General features: G+C 39.1%; 1 protein-coding gene across 1 annotated transcript in view; it reads left to right on the top strand.

The window, feature by feature from the left end:
• Positions 1-434: 434 nt before the first annotated feature.
• The window catches only part of LOC111572594 (5-hydroxytryptamine receptor 1E), a 38,654-nt gene continuing 25,180 nt past the window's right edge, over positions 435-13,908 (top strand). The window contains exon 1 of the mRNA XM_023276330.3: positions 435-711. The gene's annotated coding sequence lies outside the window, so the exon portion shown is untranslated. The remainder of the gene's footprint in view (positions 712-13,908) is intronic.

Genomic DNA, 13,908 nt, shown 5'->3' with positions numbered 1-13,908 from the left:
TGCAAGGAAATACCTCATTAAGGGGAAAGAGAGTAATTTTTCCTTCTCAAGATACAGTCAGACCATGTTACAGAGATCTTATAGAGATCCTTCAGCAAAATGAGATACAGTAACGTCATTCTATACAGAGCTGTTTCAGCATAATTAGATGTATTCAGACCATTCTACACATTTAACAGTTATCTAGTTTTGTTTAAGACATTCTAATGTTATGTTTCATATTATACCTGTAAAGAAAGTGGCTACTGCCCCTTCATAGACCTGTTTTTTCTGCAGCAGAATAGAAATGGAAACTACTTGTTGGTGAATAAATATCCTCTGAATTACAAACATCACATTGGGGCTATTTACTACGCTGTGGACTCATTAAGTGTGCAGAGAAGTTAAAATTCCGACAGGACCTGAAGGCAGCAGCAGAGTGACGCCAGCCTCGGCAGTAGAAGAGACGAACAGCAGCGGTGTGGAGGAAACTGGCTGAGGAAGTTCTCGTGGTCGCTTTCCACAGACGGATGAAGAGCAGGTGACTCTTCACGCCGAATATTTCCGCCGGATACAACAAGTTTATTTTTTTTTTTTTTTTACTGTTTGTGCATCATGTAAAGAGAGCTGCCGGTTTGTGCAACAGGAGACAGACATTGCATCTTTTTTGTGCCTAAAACACGAAGAGGAGAAGATGAGGTGAAAGAAGGTTTTGGTGACTGAACATCAATGGTGAGTGAAGTAAACTTGGAGCCTCTGGGGGTTTGCAGCGTGTTTAATGAGTGGATTTAGTGGAGAACGGTGCGTTGATGTGCTGCTACAGGTGCCCTCCCTGTCTGTCAGCAACCAGCCTGCTGCTCCTCCACTGTAATTCATAAAAACAAGCCTGATACTGTCAGTTTACTCCTGCAGCTGCCTTTCACTGGCTCACTCTCCACTGTTTTAGGAAAAATCGCGCAGCTGCTGTCCACAAACAAGACCTATGATGCCATAAATTACAATTTGAGTGATGATGATCTTGTTTATGACAGATTTCATTCATGACAGTGTCAAAATCTGCATGAATAGCTTCAGGTTGGGATGCAAAATTAGAAAAAGCAACACTTTTCAGCACTTTGTTCTATTTTATATTAAGTAATAATAATAATAGATTTAGCAGTGGAAAAATGCAGGAATCAGCCTAATCAATTAGTCAATCAACAGAAAATGTGTTGCTTGAATTTTATCTAAGTTCTTCGAGTTTTGGATTGATGCTCATATGAAACAAGCCTTTTAAAGATATATTCTTGCATGCTATTTTCACTTTCATTCTGACATTTTAGAGGCTAAACAGGTAATTTAAGAATCAGTTGATAGATGAGCCAGTAGCTAATGAAAGTCATTATTCATAGAAGCCAGAGATGCAGCCAGGATATCAGAAACACTGAGATTAAGTCCCCTTCCCTCCACAATCTGGAAAAAAATGTAATTATTAGGATTTTTCTTTTTTTTGCTCATCTGTTTTTTTTTTAGTGATCTTAAAGTCCCAAAAGATAGGCTTCTTTTGGTTTTTCGTGTACAATTAAAGGTGCACAGTAACAATATTATTAATCTTAAGGAAGTCAAAGTTGCTTATTCATGTAAATATTGTCAGCTCAAAAGTGGCCATTTTCAAACATGCTGAGTCTATTCTGGGAACAGTTTGTCATTTTAAAAAGCAGAACTCTCCCTAGATTGTTAAAAAATCCCGGAAACAAAGCAAAAAAACCCTAAATGTCTTCAGTGGATTTAGTATTTCAGGAGCAGTGATATGTTTGTTTGTTGTTGTCTGTAGTTTGATATATCTACAGTTGCCACTTCTTATTCATGTTTTGTTGAAAGAATATCGGCTGGAATATAATGAATGTAGGATCATGGCAGACTGAGGTCAGGGAGGTACGAAGTAGAGCTGAATGGTCATTCTAGTGCTGAGTGAACTGGCTCGAATGGAAAGTGTGTGTCAGCCAGATAGAAAGGCACAATGAGGAGGTAGATGAGGCTACCAGGACTATTTCTTTCATACTTCACTTACTGACAGTTTGCCTTTATTTAACCAGTCAATGAAGGTAAGGATAAACAGTTTCTAATTATTAGTGTGCATAGAAAGACTTTCCTGTAGAAGAAGTACATTAATGTTTGCAGAAAATCCAAAACATATGGTTCTCTTTGAGTGTTTAGGCCCTCTAGTGGATGTAGAAGTTAAAATTCTTTTCTGAGGGATCAGTGATTGGGTGTGCAGTTATCACAAGCCCCAGCTGTGGAACTATAACATGAGGACTGCCATCCTACCGCTGGGCTTATTGTCATTCATGAACACATAGAGATTTTGCAAGTCTGCCGATCTTTGCAGTAAAAGTTGTCCTTCTCAGTAGGCAGCAGAGAAGTGGCTGCAGAAACCCCAACAGTTCCCAGAGGTACATTGGCTTTAAGGATGTCCTGTTTTCTTTCTGCACCCATCCTCTACCATTTCATTTAGTCAGGTAACTGAAATGACTTTCAACCATCTTCATAATAGTCTACAGGGTTAATATGCCATGAAATTTCCAGAAAACCATGTAAAACCACATAGGTGGTACAATATGACTGTCTGTATGCTGTTATGTGGAAGTACTTGTTTCCACATTGCAGAGAGTGCCAAGTTAGAGCCACAATAGCTATCTTAATGGGGAATAATTATTCTGTAAGAAGGTAGTAATTTCAACTGAAATCACAATGTTGCTTAACCTTAACCAATCTGTTTTGGCCCATGAACCCAACCAAACCTTAACCATAGAACTGTTCCACCATACAATGGTATTATTTGTCATCCTGTCAAAGGTCTACGGGTGAATGATCAGAAAAGGAGACCTGGACTGGTGTTTTCTGGCATTTATTATAAAGGATTTGTTGTATGCCTCATCCGCTTGAACTGTGTTTGCCATATGTGAATTTATCTCTATAGAGGGTTAAAAAAAGTCGATGTGCTCTGGATGCAGGTATGATTTCAGCAGGCGAAGTAAATCTGAGAGGGCAGAGCCAAATAAACACACGCTAAAGAGGACCAGCATTCAGATTAAAATACGGAAACTAGCTAATTAATGTTTACATTTTAATTTATTTGAATTTTAATTGCAAAACAGTACAGAAGTCAGGACCACATAGTCCTTAATGGCAGCTATGGTCCTACTTGCAGCACTTGTCAAAAAGTGAGGTTGAAGGTGCTGCTGGTGAATAAGCAACAACAGCTTAGAAAGACTGGAACTTTCTGTTTCTGAGAAATGGAAATTTATTAAAACTGTAGCATCAGGGATCCCTGCAGAGATTCACCAAACCCAAGCAGATATTGTACTACTGCTGTAGTATCCATATTTAGCTTCAGTGTAGACTGTTAATCTTCCATTCCCCTTCGTGCTGTCTACTTTGATTAACTACTGTGAAAAGATGTGTTCAGTCAATCACTGTCATCTCGTGAGGTGACTCAGACAGATCCTGATGTATGTCAACTCACGATCAATTAATTTTCCAGATGACACACAAACAATAGCCACACTGCTTAAATATGTGCTATTTGCTGTTCGAAGGCACTTTCCTGGAGTACACTAGTCCTTCAGAAACAGCTCTTCAGTTCAGTAATTTCAATACAAAATAAATATTTAATCAAACAGGAGGGAATTATGCATTAAACGTTTCTTTTGGACTATTTTTCTTTCCTTGCCTTCTTTCCTTGCCATCACTTTAGTCTTCAGTTCCTCGATAAATTCTCAGTGGGATTCAGGTGTAGACTCATGGCCCTCCGCAAAATGGTAGTATTGTTTTCTGTTAATCTTGTTTGAAGTTTCAAAGCTGCACAAGGTCAAGTTTTCCACCAAAATCTTTATTTGGTCATTTTTTCTTATTATGCCATTCTCTTTGACAAGGTCGCCTGGCCCATGGACACCCTAAAAAAGACTAAATTACCACCACAAATCTTGACCATGGGGATGAAACGAAATGTCCCAATGGCCAAACAGTTAAGGATTGAAAGACATGGTCAGAACAAGCTTCTACTCCATTTTTTTTTGGTTATCAGATGACGAATCCCAGTCATATGATTGGTTTCATAAACCAAATCATACACCAGTGCCTTTCTGAAAAAGAAAAAACTAAATGGACATTCAGTCTAAATCTAAATTTTGCATGGGTATGAATAATTTTGAGAAGATTCTCTGCTGTTTCATAGGCTCAATAAATTCATGCGTTTAAGATAACAGAAACTGACTAGAGAGTTTCCTTATATATCGCTCTCAGATAGCTCTGGCACAAACATCACACGTGATTGTTGACATTGACAGAGTTCTGAAAATGTCTTTATGATGGATAAACTTCCCAGTTCTGTTGTGAGCCCCTTGGCCTCAGAGATAGACTCTAGCTTAAAGCAATGTTTATGTCTTGTTCTTGACTTGTCTTGCTGTATCTTTCAGCAGCTGCACTGTATTAAGGCACTCTGTAGGATCGGTCCACATTTCTGCAGCAGGTTGTTTCCCTCTTGGCTGAGTTATTACAGATAAGGCTCAGGAGTGTGCCGGAGATCTGGAGACAATGGCAGTATCATTCTTCCCAATCACAGCAGGGGATTAAGCTATCTGCACCACTCAAAACAAACTTCCATCTGTTTGCTAAATAAATCTCCACTACATTTCTTCTCAAAAACTGGGATTTAAGCGACTAACCTGTAAAATGAGCAGATTAATGAGATTAGAGCAACACTACTGCAGAATAGTTTCCATTGAGGGTGAAGCCATTCTTTCCTCATAGTGACTCACTTAGAGATACAGGCAAGTTATGGAGTTGTGTGAGGTAAAATGGAGAAGTTTTTTTTCCACAGTGTAAATCCAGTATTGGTCCAAAAACATCACAGAAGCACAAAAGACAATTTGCTCGCCAAACTCACAAAATACCTTCTCTTTATCTTTGCTCTGAAATGTTACATTAGTTTGGCTGAGGGATGTCCTGATCAAGATTTTTCTTTTTGTTCTTTTTGCTCTTGATCTGATCCAAGTCATTTAATATTTAGTTTTTGCTTACACCTGCTACTACATCCTAGTCACATAAAGTATTGTTTTAGCTGTAAAATTACCAGAGCAGGCAGGCACGGCCTTATTAGCAAGCTGAGAGCAAGATCGGAGGTCATCAAGTAAAGGAGCACTGTGATAGAGACTTGTATGAGACTTGATGACCTCAAGCCAATGAATGAGCATTAAATTAGGCTAGGAAAAAGTAGAACAGCGATTCTGTGTCTCAGTAGAACATCTGCTAAATGTTGTTGCATTATTATTCATGTTTCTGTGTCACAATAGGGATAAAGAAGGGATTGAGTATAGGGTTGTGCTGATACTGATCATTTCCATGATAGGCTTCTGGGCTGCTGACGTCCCTAACTTGGCTACAAGCTAAAATGTACATAAAAATGTAACTTTACTTCAAAGAAAACTGAGACTATGAGTTCAGATTAGGTACACTCACCAATAACTGATGTAATCCGAGTTTTCTGGAGTTTAATTACCCAACAGCATAATCCATATGAGCACCTCCAAAGCAAGAGAATTAAGTGAATTTATGGACGTTAATGCATGTGCCAGTAACTTTATTAAGTAGTGATTATAAATTAACCCCAAAATGGACAGAAACTCTTTCCAGGTCAGGATCTAACGGCAGGTCACACTACTTTTCTTCACATCATATAGGAGAGCTGTCACACAAAGAGTTTACAAGCTGGAGAAGAATGATTTGTTACACAGCAGCCATCTGCAGGTTGAATACTGGGATTCTTTCTATCACTGTGGTGGGTATATCTAAATGAAACCATGAGGCATGTTGGTGCAAAAATGACCTATGTCCAAATGACACAGTGCCTTTACTTAAAAAGATGAATGAGATTTGCAATGGTACATGTGGCATGTCTGAAAAAGGCCTAAGGTAGGTGCTCTGCAGCACTTTACTGTTTGGCGCCTCGCTGTCTCACCCGCCTCACTTCTTATTTGCATATTTTATGCATCCATTTCAAGGTCTCCATGTTATTTCTGAACAGGCACTATTTAGTCTTAAAACTAACAGCAGTAAGTAAATGTAAACCTTTTTAACCAATTGCAGATTTGTCAGTATCTTTGAATGAGTCTGTGTAAATCTATTGTAGAGAAACACCAATGATCTAGAATTCAGAAGCTATAGCCCCTTAGGGTCTGGGGTTGTTGGCTGTTTGTCAGTTGGTGATCAAACTTCGGTATTTGCAGTACATCATGGACAGCTATGGCTGTGGGCCCCACTGACATCCTTCTCTCTTCCTGGTTCTCTTTGGGGGCTACCAGGGACATGAAATGTGAAAACAACAAAAGCATAACATGGTGTGACAAAATGACACACCATCAGCAGCACAGCGCATAGGTAAACATAACACATTTCACAATAACTGATAGTGACAGTATATGAAAAAGTGGAATGTCTAGTCTGCGTTGGGCTTTTTTGGTCATTTGATCTAATATTCCATTTGAGTGTATTGTTTTTTTTGCATGCAAGAAATTTAAATTCTGTATATGCTTAATCTGAGATACAACACTGTGGAAAAAAATAGATTGTTATCCATCACAAATTAACATTAGAGAGTGTCTAATCATCCCAAGCTCACTGCTGCAGAAGAAACCAAACTTCCAGCCAGATTAATTGAAAACTATCTTCATTCAAGCAGAGCAAGGAGTCCTGCAACAGATGGTCTGATCCCCATGGAGCCCTGATCTCAATATTATGGAGTCAGTCTGGGATTATATATGGATGCAGAAGACACTGAGAGAGCCTAAATCCACAGAGGAACTGTGTGCAAATGTACCTTGGAGAACTCGGTTTAGAGTTAGCTTGCTCACGCCAAATATTGATTTGATTTAGGGTTGTTGGGTGCACTTTGTATGGAGTTCAGTATGTTCTGGGTATTTACAATGAGCAGTATATTATTGTAATGGTCACCTGACCCCAGTTTCACCCTTATGGTCAGAAAGGTGTAAAATATTGCAACACACTTGACATTCAATCTATTTATTGTAATAATATAAATGAATAATATGTTGTTTACTGGTTCTGATTTGCTTCACAGTCACACAATAATATTCAGTTGTGCACCTCTGATTGGATCTGTGCCAGTTCCTGCTCCCTCCTCCTCCATTTGCAGCTTTTATTCTTCAGAGCCATGCTCACCTGTTTGTTTAGATGATAACAAGAGTATTAATGAATCATATTTACTGCTGGGATGGCTAGCAAACATTATCAGCCTCATGGGCTATAATTCAAAGAAGAAGTGATGAGTAATCTACCGGAAAGCTATTTGTTTACTTAACCCATTTACAGTCAACATAGATGTCTATTTTTTAAACACTGGACCAATTTAAAAGTCTGACAGTAGAAATATTGGCAATGGTCAAACCCTCAATGGACTCCAGCATTAAAGCCCACAGTTTGCAAAGCACATTTAGTAAAGTTAATTTCTGCCTCTTCGCTACTCTCCTCGTGTTTGGCAGTAGGTGCTAGATACTTTCAGCTGTATTGGCAGCTGCTGCCTACTGTTACAGATTGCCATGTTGCAGCAGCTTAAGTGACCTATTGAACATCTGAATATAGGCTGTAAAATGCAGTAGTTGGATCAAAACCAGAAAGACCAGCACACCGGGTAAATTCTTGAACTTCTCGATGGCCCGTCCATGGCAGTGCAGCACTATGTGTAATGGAGATTGGGGTGGCAAGAGGTGCATGAAATCAGAGATGAGTTTCTGGGTAAGAATGCTCAGTGAACTGTGCTGTAATGAGAGTAAACTGATGAGACACAACCCTTAGATCATCATCCGTTTTCCCATTAAAAGCTCCAGCCCAGTGGTGTATTCAGGTGCTGTTGTTTATTGTCCATCACTGCATAGAAAATGTATTCATAGTGTTAGTGGATGAGCTAAAGACCATTGAATAGAATGTGGATGTAGGTCTCCAGGTTCCCCAGGAGCTGCACTACACAGTAGTCTAGATGGTCCTGGTTGCATTGATTTTACTGTTCTGATTGCAGATCTTTGTTCGTATTTCACTCTTATGTTTCTTGTCTTAAGTTCTGCTTCCTACTTGAGTGGTAGATCTTTTGTAAAACAGTGTTTGCTTTTTGCACGTGCACTGAATAAATGTCAGTGAGTGCAATCTTTGTATATCTCCACCTATATGTCCACACTATGTTGTGGTGCTATGAATCCAGTTAGTGATTCATTTTATTGTATAGTCAGACAGCTTTAACTATTCTACCTATTTCTTTCTGCTAGACACACGCTGAAAGAGCTCCGTCAATAAGATTTTTATCTTTAAAATCTAGTTTCACTTTATTAATTCTGATGTGACCTTTTTTTCTAAATATATTCTAAATGTACCAGATAAAGATCTATATGCAGCTGATCAAAGTTTCATTTAGAAGATTGTCGAGTGGTTAAAAAGAACCACAATGGTCATACGAAACCCTAAAATCCTAATCCAGTTTTGCATGGCCGATTTAGAAAAAGCATGCAGACAAAGACACCTGTGAAAGGTTCATTTTTGAACATCCTTCACCTTGATGAATTCTGCACAAGAATAAATTTAGAAGACATTTTTGTAGAGGTCTTTAATATGGATTTGTAAGGCCAATATTAATCGCTTCAGTATTGTTCATGTTAGCTAATCTGACACAGATTACCTTTGTTTCTCGTTCCTAAACAGTTTACAGAGAAGTGCTGATACATTGCTAAACTTTCTTTGTTTTCTGTCTGAAGGCCAAGTAATGCTTTCTGTCTCTGCCTATCCATGTGATGTTAATTCCATCATCTGTCCAAGTCTTTGGCAGCCCAAAATTTGTGACTGTGTGGATTGTACACACAAAGAACAACAAAGCAAATTCTTGTGTTGAAGAGAGGCTTTGTAAGGATTTTTGGCAGTATCCACACCTTTAAAATTCCTAGTTAAATTCATATATTCATAGTGCTTTGATTTGTACATGCTGTAGAAGCTCCAAATTCTCCAGCCATCCAGTGCTATGTTCGCCCACTATGCTTTGGACAGCAAGGCAAGAAACTCTGGCTCTGGTATGACATGGCAATAGAACCAAAATGGTAACTACTTTCTTTATTTTATTAAAGTCACAATTAGCCTTTCAGAAATTTTACGGGAGTTGTGTGTTTTTTGATTGAAGGGGCAATATGATGTGCTACCTTAGCTGACTGATGCGCACCCTTGTGGGATGAACGGATATTGTCCCACAGTTTGCTTACATCAGCCGATTTGAGAATCATGGGGCCTTAAATAATGATGTATTCGTCTTGTCATGTGTCAGATGCTCATCACATGCAACCATTTCAGATCAGAAACCAGAGGGAGATTACGTCCTTGATGTACAAGTTATATCTAGTGACCCCTATCCTGTATGTAACGGTATGAGATATGAGCAAGGGTTTGATTTTTGTAAATTGATGGTTGGGCATGTTTTCCAGAAAGGGAATTTCAAGATATCTGCATGATTGAGGTTCTCTTGTCATCTGCCCAAGTCCTGAAAGTCAAATCTGCTCCAGAATGATAATGGATTTCTACTGTGACCTAGTCAGGCCTCCCATTAAACATGGAGGATCACTTTCCTACTGCGTATGTAAAGGGATGGGCGTCCTCTTCTAGTGTGCAGAATCAGCTTTGTTGTGTAATATTGGAAGGTTGTTTGCTTTTGTTTCTTGGTTGACATAAATCAAAAGGAGAAAGCTACACCAACACCACACAACACGTACCACAACATTATGACCACTGACAGGTGAAGTGAATAACATGATATAACAAAATGTACCCCACCACATCGCAAAAACATCAAACAAATCAGCAACATCTTGAGGAACATGACAATCGCCCAAGATGTTGATTTGACCTCCAAACTTCCTAGACCTCATTCTGATGTAGGAAACAGGATGCAGTGGAACAAGTTTGATTCCTAGACGCCCCACTGCACAGTCCAGAGTAGCCAAAAGATCCTCTGCCAACGTCCTGGTGTCAGATCCCATAGGACACTCTGAGAGGTCCTCTGGTCAAGGCCCAATGGTTCAGAGCATTTATGAACACATAAGCGTACCAACACAATATTAGGCAGCTGGCCATAATGTTATGCCAGATTGGTGTAGATTGACATGCGATGGAGGTCCTCAGCCAGCAACAAAATGTATACCAAGCATAATATGGCATGGATCTTAGTCAGTATTTACTATAACACTGACTTGGAAAAATTAGACAGTAAATACTGATGTAACTGTGATAAGTAGAGAAGCATCACAGGATGATGGACGAGTTACAGATGATCATGTAGAGTTCAGAAATATGAGGCTGCAGTGAGCACAATTCCACCAAAAATAGATAACTGAAGATGAGCAAATCTTCCCTCGTCCAATAAATCTGCATCTCTGCTCAGGTTTCAGATGGTGGCATCCCAATCTGGCGTCGGCAGTCCAGGTTGCTGCTGGTGTGATGGTGTGGGGAATGTTTTGTGGACACACTTTGGGCTTCTTGGTTCTAGCAATCATTGTTCAAATGCCACAGGTTGTCTGAGTATTGTTACTGGCCATGTGCATCGCTTTATGGCTACAACTTGTCATCTTGTGATGGGATAAAGCTCCATTTCACAAAGCAAACGTCGCCTGAAAACGGTTTGACAAATGAGTTTAGTGGAATTTAGTGGCCTCCCCAGTCAGCAGTAGTGAAACAGACTGAACACCTCTGGGATGTGGTAGAGCAGAGGATTTTTCAGCATGATTATGCAGTAGGCCAATTAGGACAAATAATGTGATGAATCACATGAAGCAGAACCTCCAAGGATGTTTCCAACATCTTGTGAAATAAATGAGACCAAGAACTGAGGCTGTTTGAGAGAAATGGGTACTTGGTGAGTGTATACTAAGGCTTCATGATTGTGACCAAAATGATAATAGCAATTATTTATCATGATTATTCAATGTTTTTTTTTTTTATTGTACTCCATTGCGACTGTCCAAATCTTTGCATCAAAATAACTTTGGTCTTTAATCACAGTACATCTCTAAGGGTGAAAACATAAATCACATTGTTCCGAAATGTTTTACCCAAATTTAAATCGACAAACCACTGCTTTCACATTGCGTGATACAGTGACAGTGTATAGTGGATGTCTCAGCTGATTCTTGAGAAGGACGGGGATACGGTGATGTAACTTGAGCGACAGTATTCTTCTTGAACTCAATGCATTGATCATTCTGCACTTTGTGGTGTGTTATAGGTGGTTGAACAAGTCAGTTGTGTTGCTTCATGGCATGGAGTCTCAATCATTGATTCATTCTTGCTTAACGTCACTTCTGCCTCAGACAATTTATTCTCATTTTTCCTATCTGCTTTCTATCGTATATTACTCTCTTACTCAGAACTGCAGCTGCAACCTCCAGGAACTATTTACAGGCGTGTGTGCGCAGCAGCATGATGAAACATCTTGATCTCTCCCTGGTGGCTGGTTGTTAGTTTAGGAAGCACTTAATTTCATATGCTGTGGAGTTTTCTGTGAGCACAGCTCGCACTGTAGGCCTCAGTATTGCAATATTTTCATGTTCATTTCATGCCGGGAAGCAAAAATCACAATCAAGATTCATATTTCATAGCTGTGCAACCCTTGTGTGTAGTTTTCTCTTTAAGTTTTATTTGTTTCTTTAGGCAAACAGATTGACTTTACACTCTAAAAGTCAGGGTTCTTTTAGTGGAAAGAGTGTTTTCTACAGTGTTTGTATTGTCTTTAGATTATTGGAGTCACCGTGGAATAACAAGGGTGTTATTGTTGGATTTCTTTTCAATCATTTTTTGCTTTGTAGAAAATGTAGACAGAGGAAAAAGGCAAAGATGAGGAGAAGAAAATTACACCTGTTGAGATAAAAGCAGAGCTCAGATTTTCCATAATCTGATATGCAGACACACACAAGAGGCCTCCATCTTGTTGGTGAATGAAAATGTTTCACTGTACTGTAGCTGCCTGTCTCATCATACGAACGTATTAGCCGATGTAAAGAAGCTTCATCAATTCTTCACACAATTTAGACCTTTAGAAAGATCACACTACTGATGAGAGGAGGTATGCTGCTCCTGCTGTCTTTGCACTTTCACTTTTTCTTTAAGCAGCTTAGTACATCATATGCACAAGTGTCAGATTGGGAATGTAATATAAATCATAGCATGTAGTAATCAGTTATTATCTCCTTAGCTTGTCACATTATTCATTGTAAATCTTTTATTCAAAACCTTAGAACACAACGGTCTCTCACCAGATCGGCTCAGCATATGGAGAGCAGAGTGCAGACTGGCTTTTTCAAATGAGAAAATAATGTTGCTGTCTCTGAGGTTACGGGTGGCTGAGTGTGAATAGACAGCAGAACTGTTAATAGCCGGAGGCAGAAATGATGTATTGTCATATTTACATCTGCAGACAGATTCAAATTCTGGTCACCGTATTGTTTGTGTGTAATATGCAGCATTTTGGGACACTTTTATTAGATAGTGTCAGTAGGGAGTTGACAGGAAATTAAAGCAATACGAGAAATGGAGATTAGTGTTCAACAAAGATACTCAGCACCTGAAACTCAGAGGTCAGAATCAGAAGAGTAGCTGAACACCAGTTAGCACTGCTCCTAAGACAGATGTACAGTTGTTAACTAAAGTTTAAATGTACTTGTGAAGACCATGCACTTCCAATGATTCTTATAACTCTCAGTTTTCTATGATGGAACAATTTAAATGTGTATTTGTCACAAAAGACAATCATGCATTTTGGTTCTTTCTTCAATGTATCATAGATCTTCTGGAAATATGACAAAATCTGCTGGGTCAAAAATATACATATGGCATTATTAATATTTGGTTAAATGTCTCTTGGTCATTTTCACTTTAATTAAGTGCTTTCCACGAGCTTCTGGTTACATCTTTGATCTCTCCTCTCAACACAATTGTTTCTTCGTCACAGTCCACAGGTTCTAGATGGGGATAAGGTCTGAACTTTCTGAACGGCAGTCTTAGACCAAAACTCTTGCCTGATTTACTAATTTCTTTACCACTTCTGACGTGTTTGGCGTCTTACTTCCATTGTATTGTTGGAAGACCCAACCTTCTGGCTGATGATTTTAGGTTTTCTGAAAGGATATGGAGATAATTCTTCTCCTTCATTATTCCATTTACTTTGTGTAAAGCATCAGATGCACTGACACCAAACAGTCCCAGAGCATAATACTGCCACCACCATGTTGGACGGTAGGTTTGGTGGTCTTGAGGTTAAAGACCTCACACTCTCTTTCAATCTTTTCATCATGGAAAATTAAGAATTATAGGAAGCATTGGAAACTCAAGACTGCCATTACTGACATGGTCTTTACAAGTGAGTATAAACTTTTGTTTACAACTGTAGTTGATGTAAATCAATCACACTTCTATAAACAATAATGGTTTAGGCTGAGGTTAAGAATGCCCACCCAATTGTTCTGAGACAGTTCTGCAAAGTTCCAGTAATGTTTTCAATAGGAAGTTTTGTCTCAGTTTGGTAATGTGGAACAGGCTTGTTGTAATACTGTTGTGTGATTGCTTTAAGCCACATTCACAGAGCTAGGGCTGTATAGGAACATTGGATTTGCTTTAGTGGAAATGGACAGCTAGCAGGCCGTCAGGAGCTATTTGCTGAATTTCACTAAAAGTGTATTGGATTAGAATCGCTGATTCTACCTTTTTTCTGTCAGATCAAGAGCTGTTGTTCCAGTATCATTCCCAAAGGCAGGACTTGGCCCATGATCCAAGACTGCATATCTTCCCTTCCTTGCAATCAAATTCAACAAATCAATAGTGTACTTTTTCTTTGCAAGGCACCACTGACTACTG

This window comes from Amphiprion ocellaris, chromosome 12, assembly GCF_022539595.1.
Source record: "Amphiprion ocellaris isolate individual 3 ecotype Okinawa chromosome 12, ASM2253959v1, whole genome shotgun sequence".
NCBI classification, from domain to species: domain Eukaryota; kingdom Metazoa; phylum Chordata; class Actinopteri; family Pomacentridae; genus Amphiprion; species Amphiprion ocellaris.
This window is presented reverse-complemented; position numbering and strand designations above follow the sequence as displayed.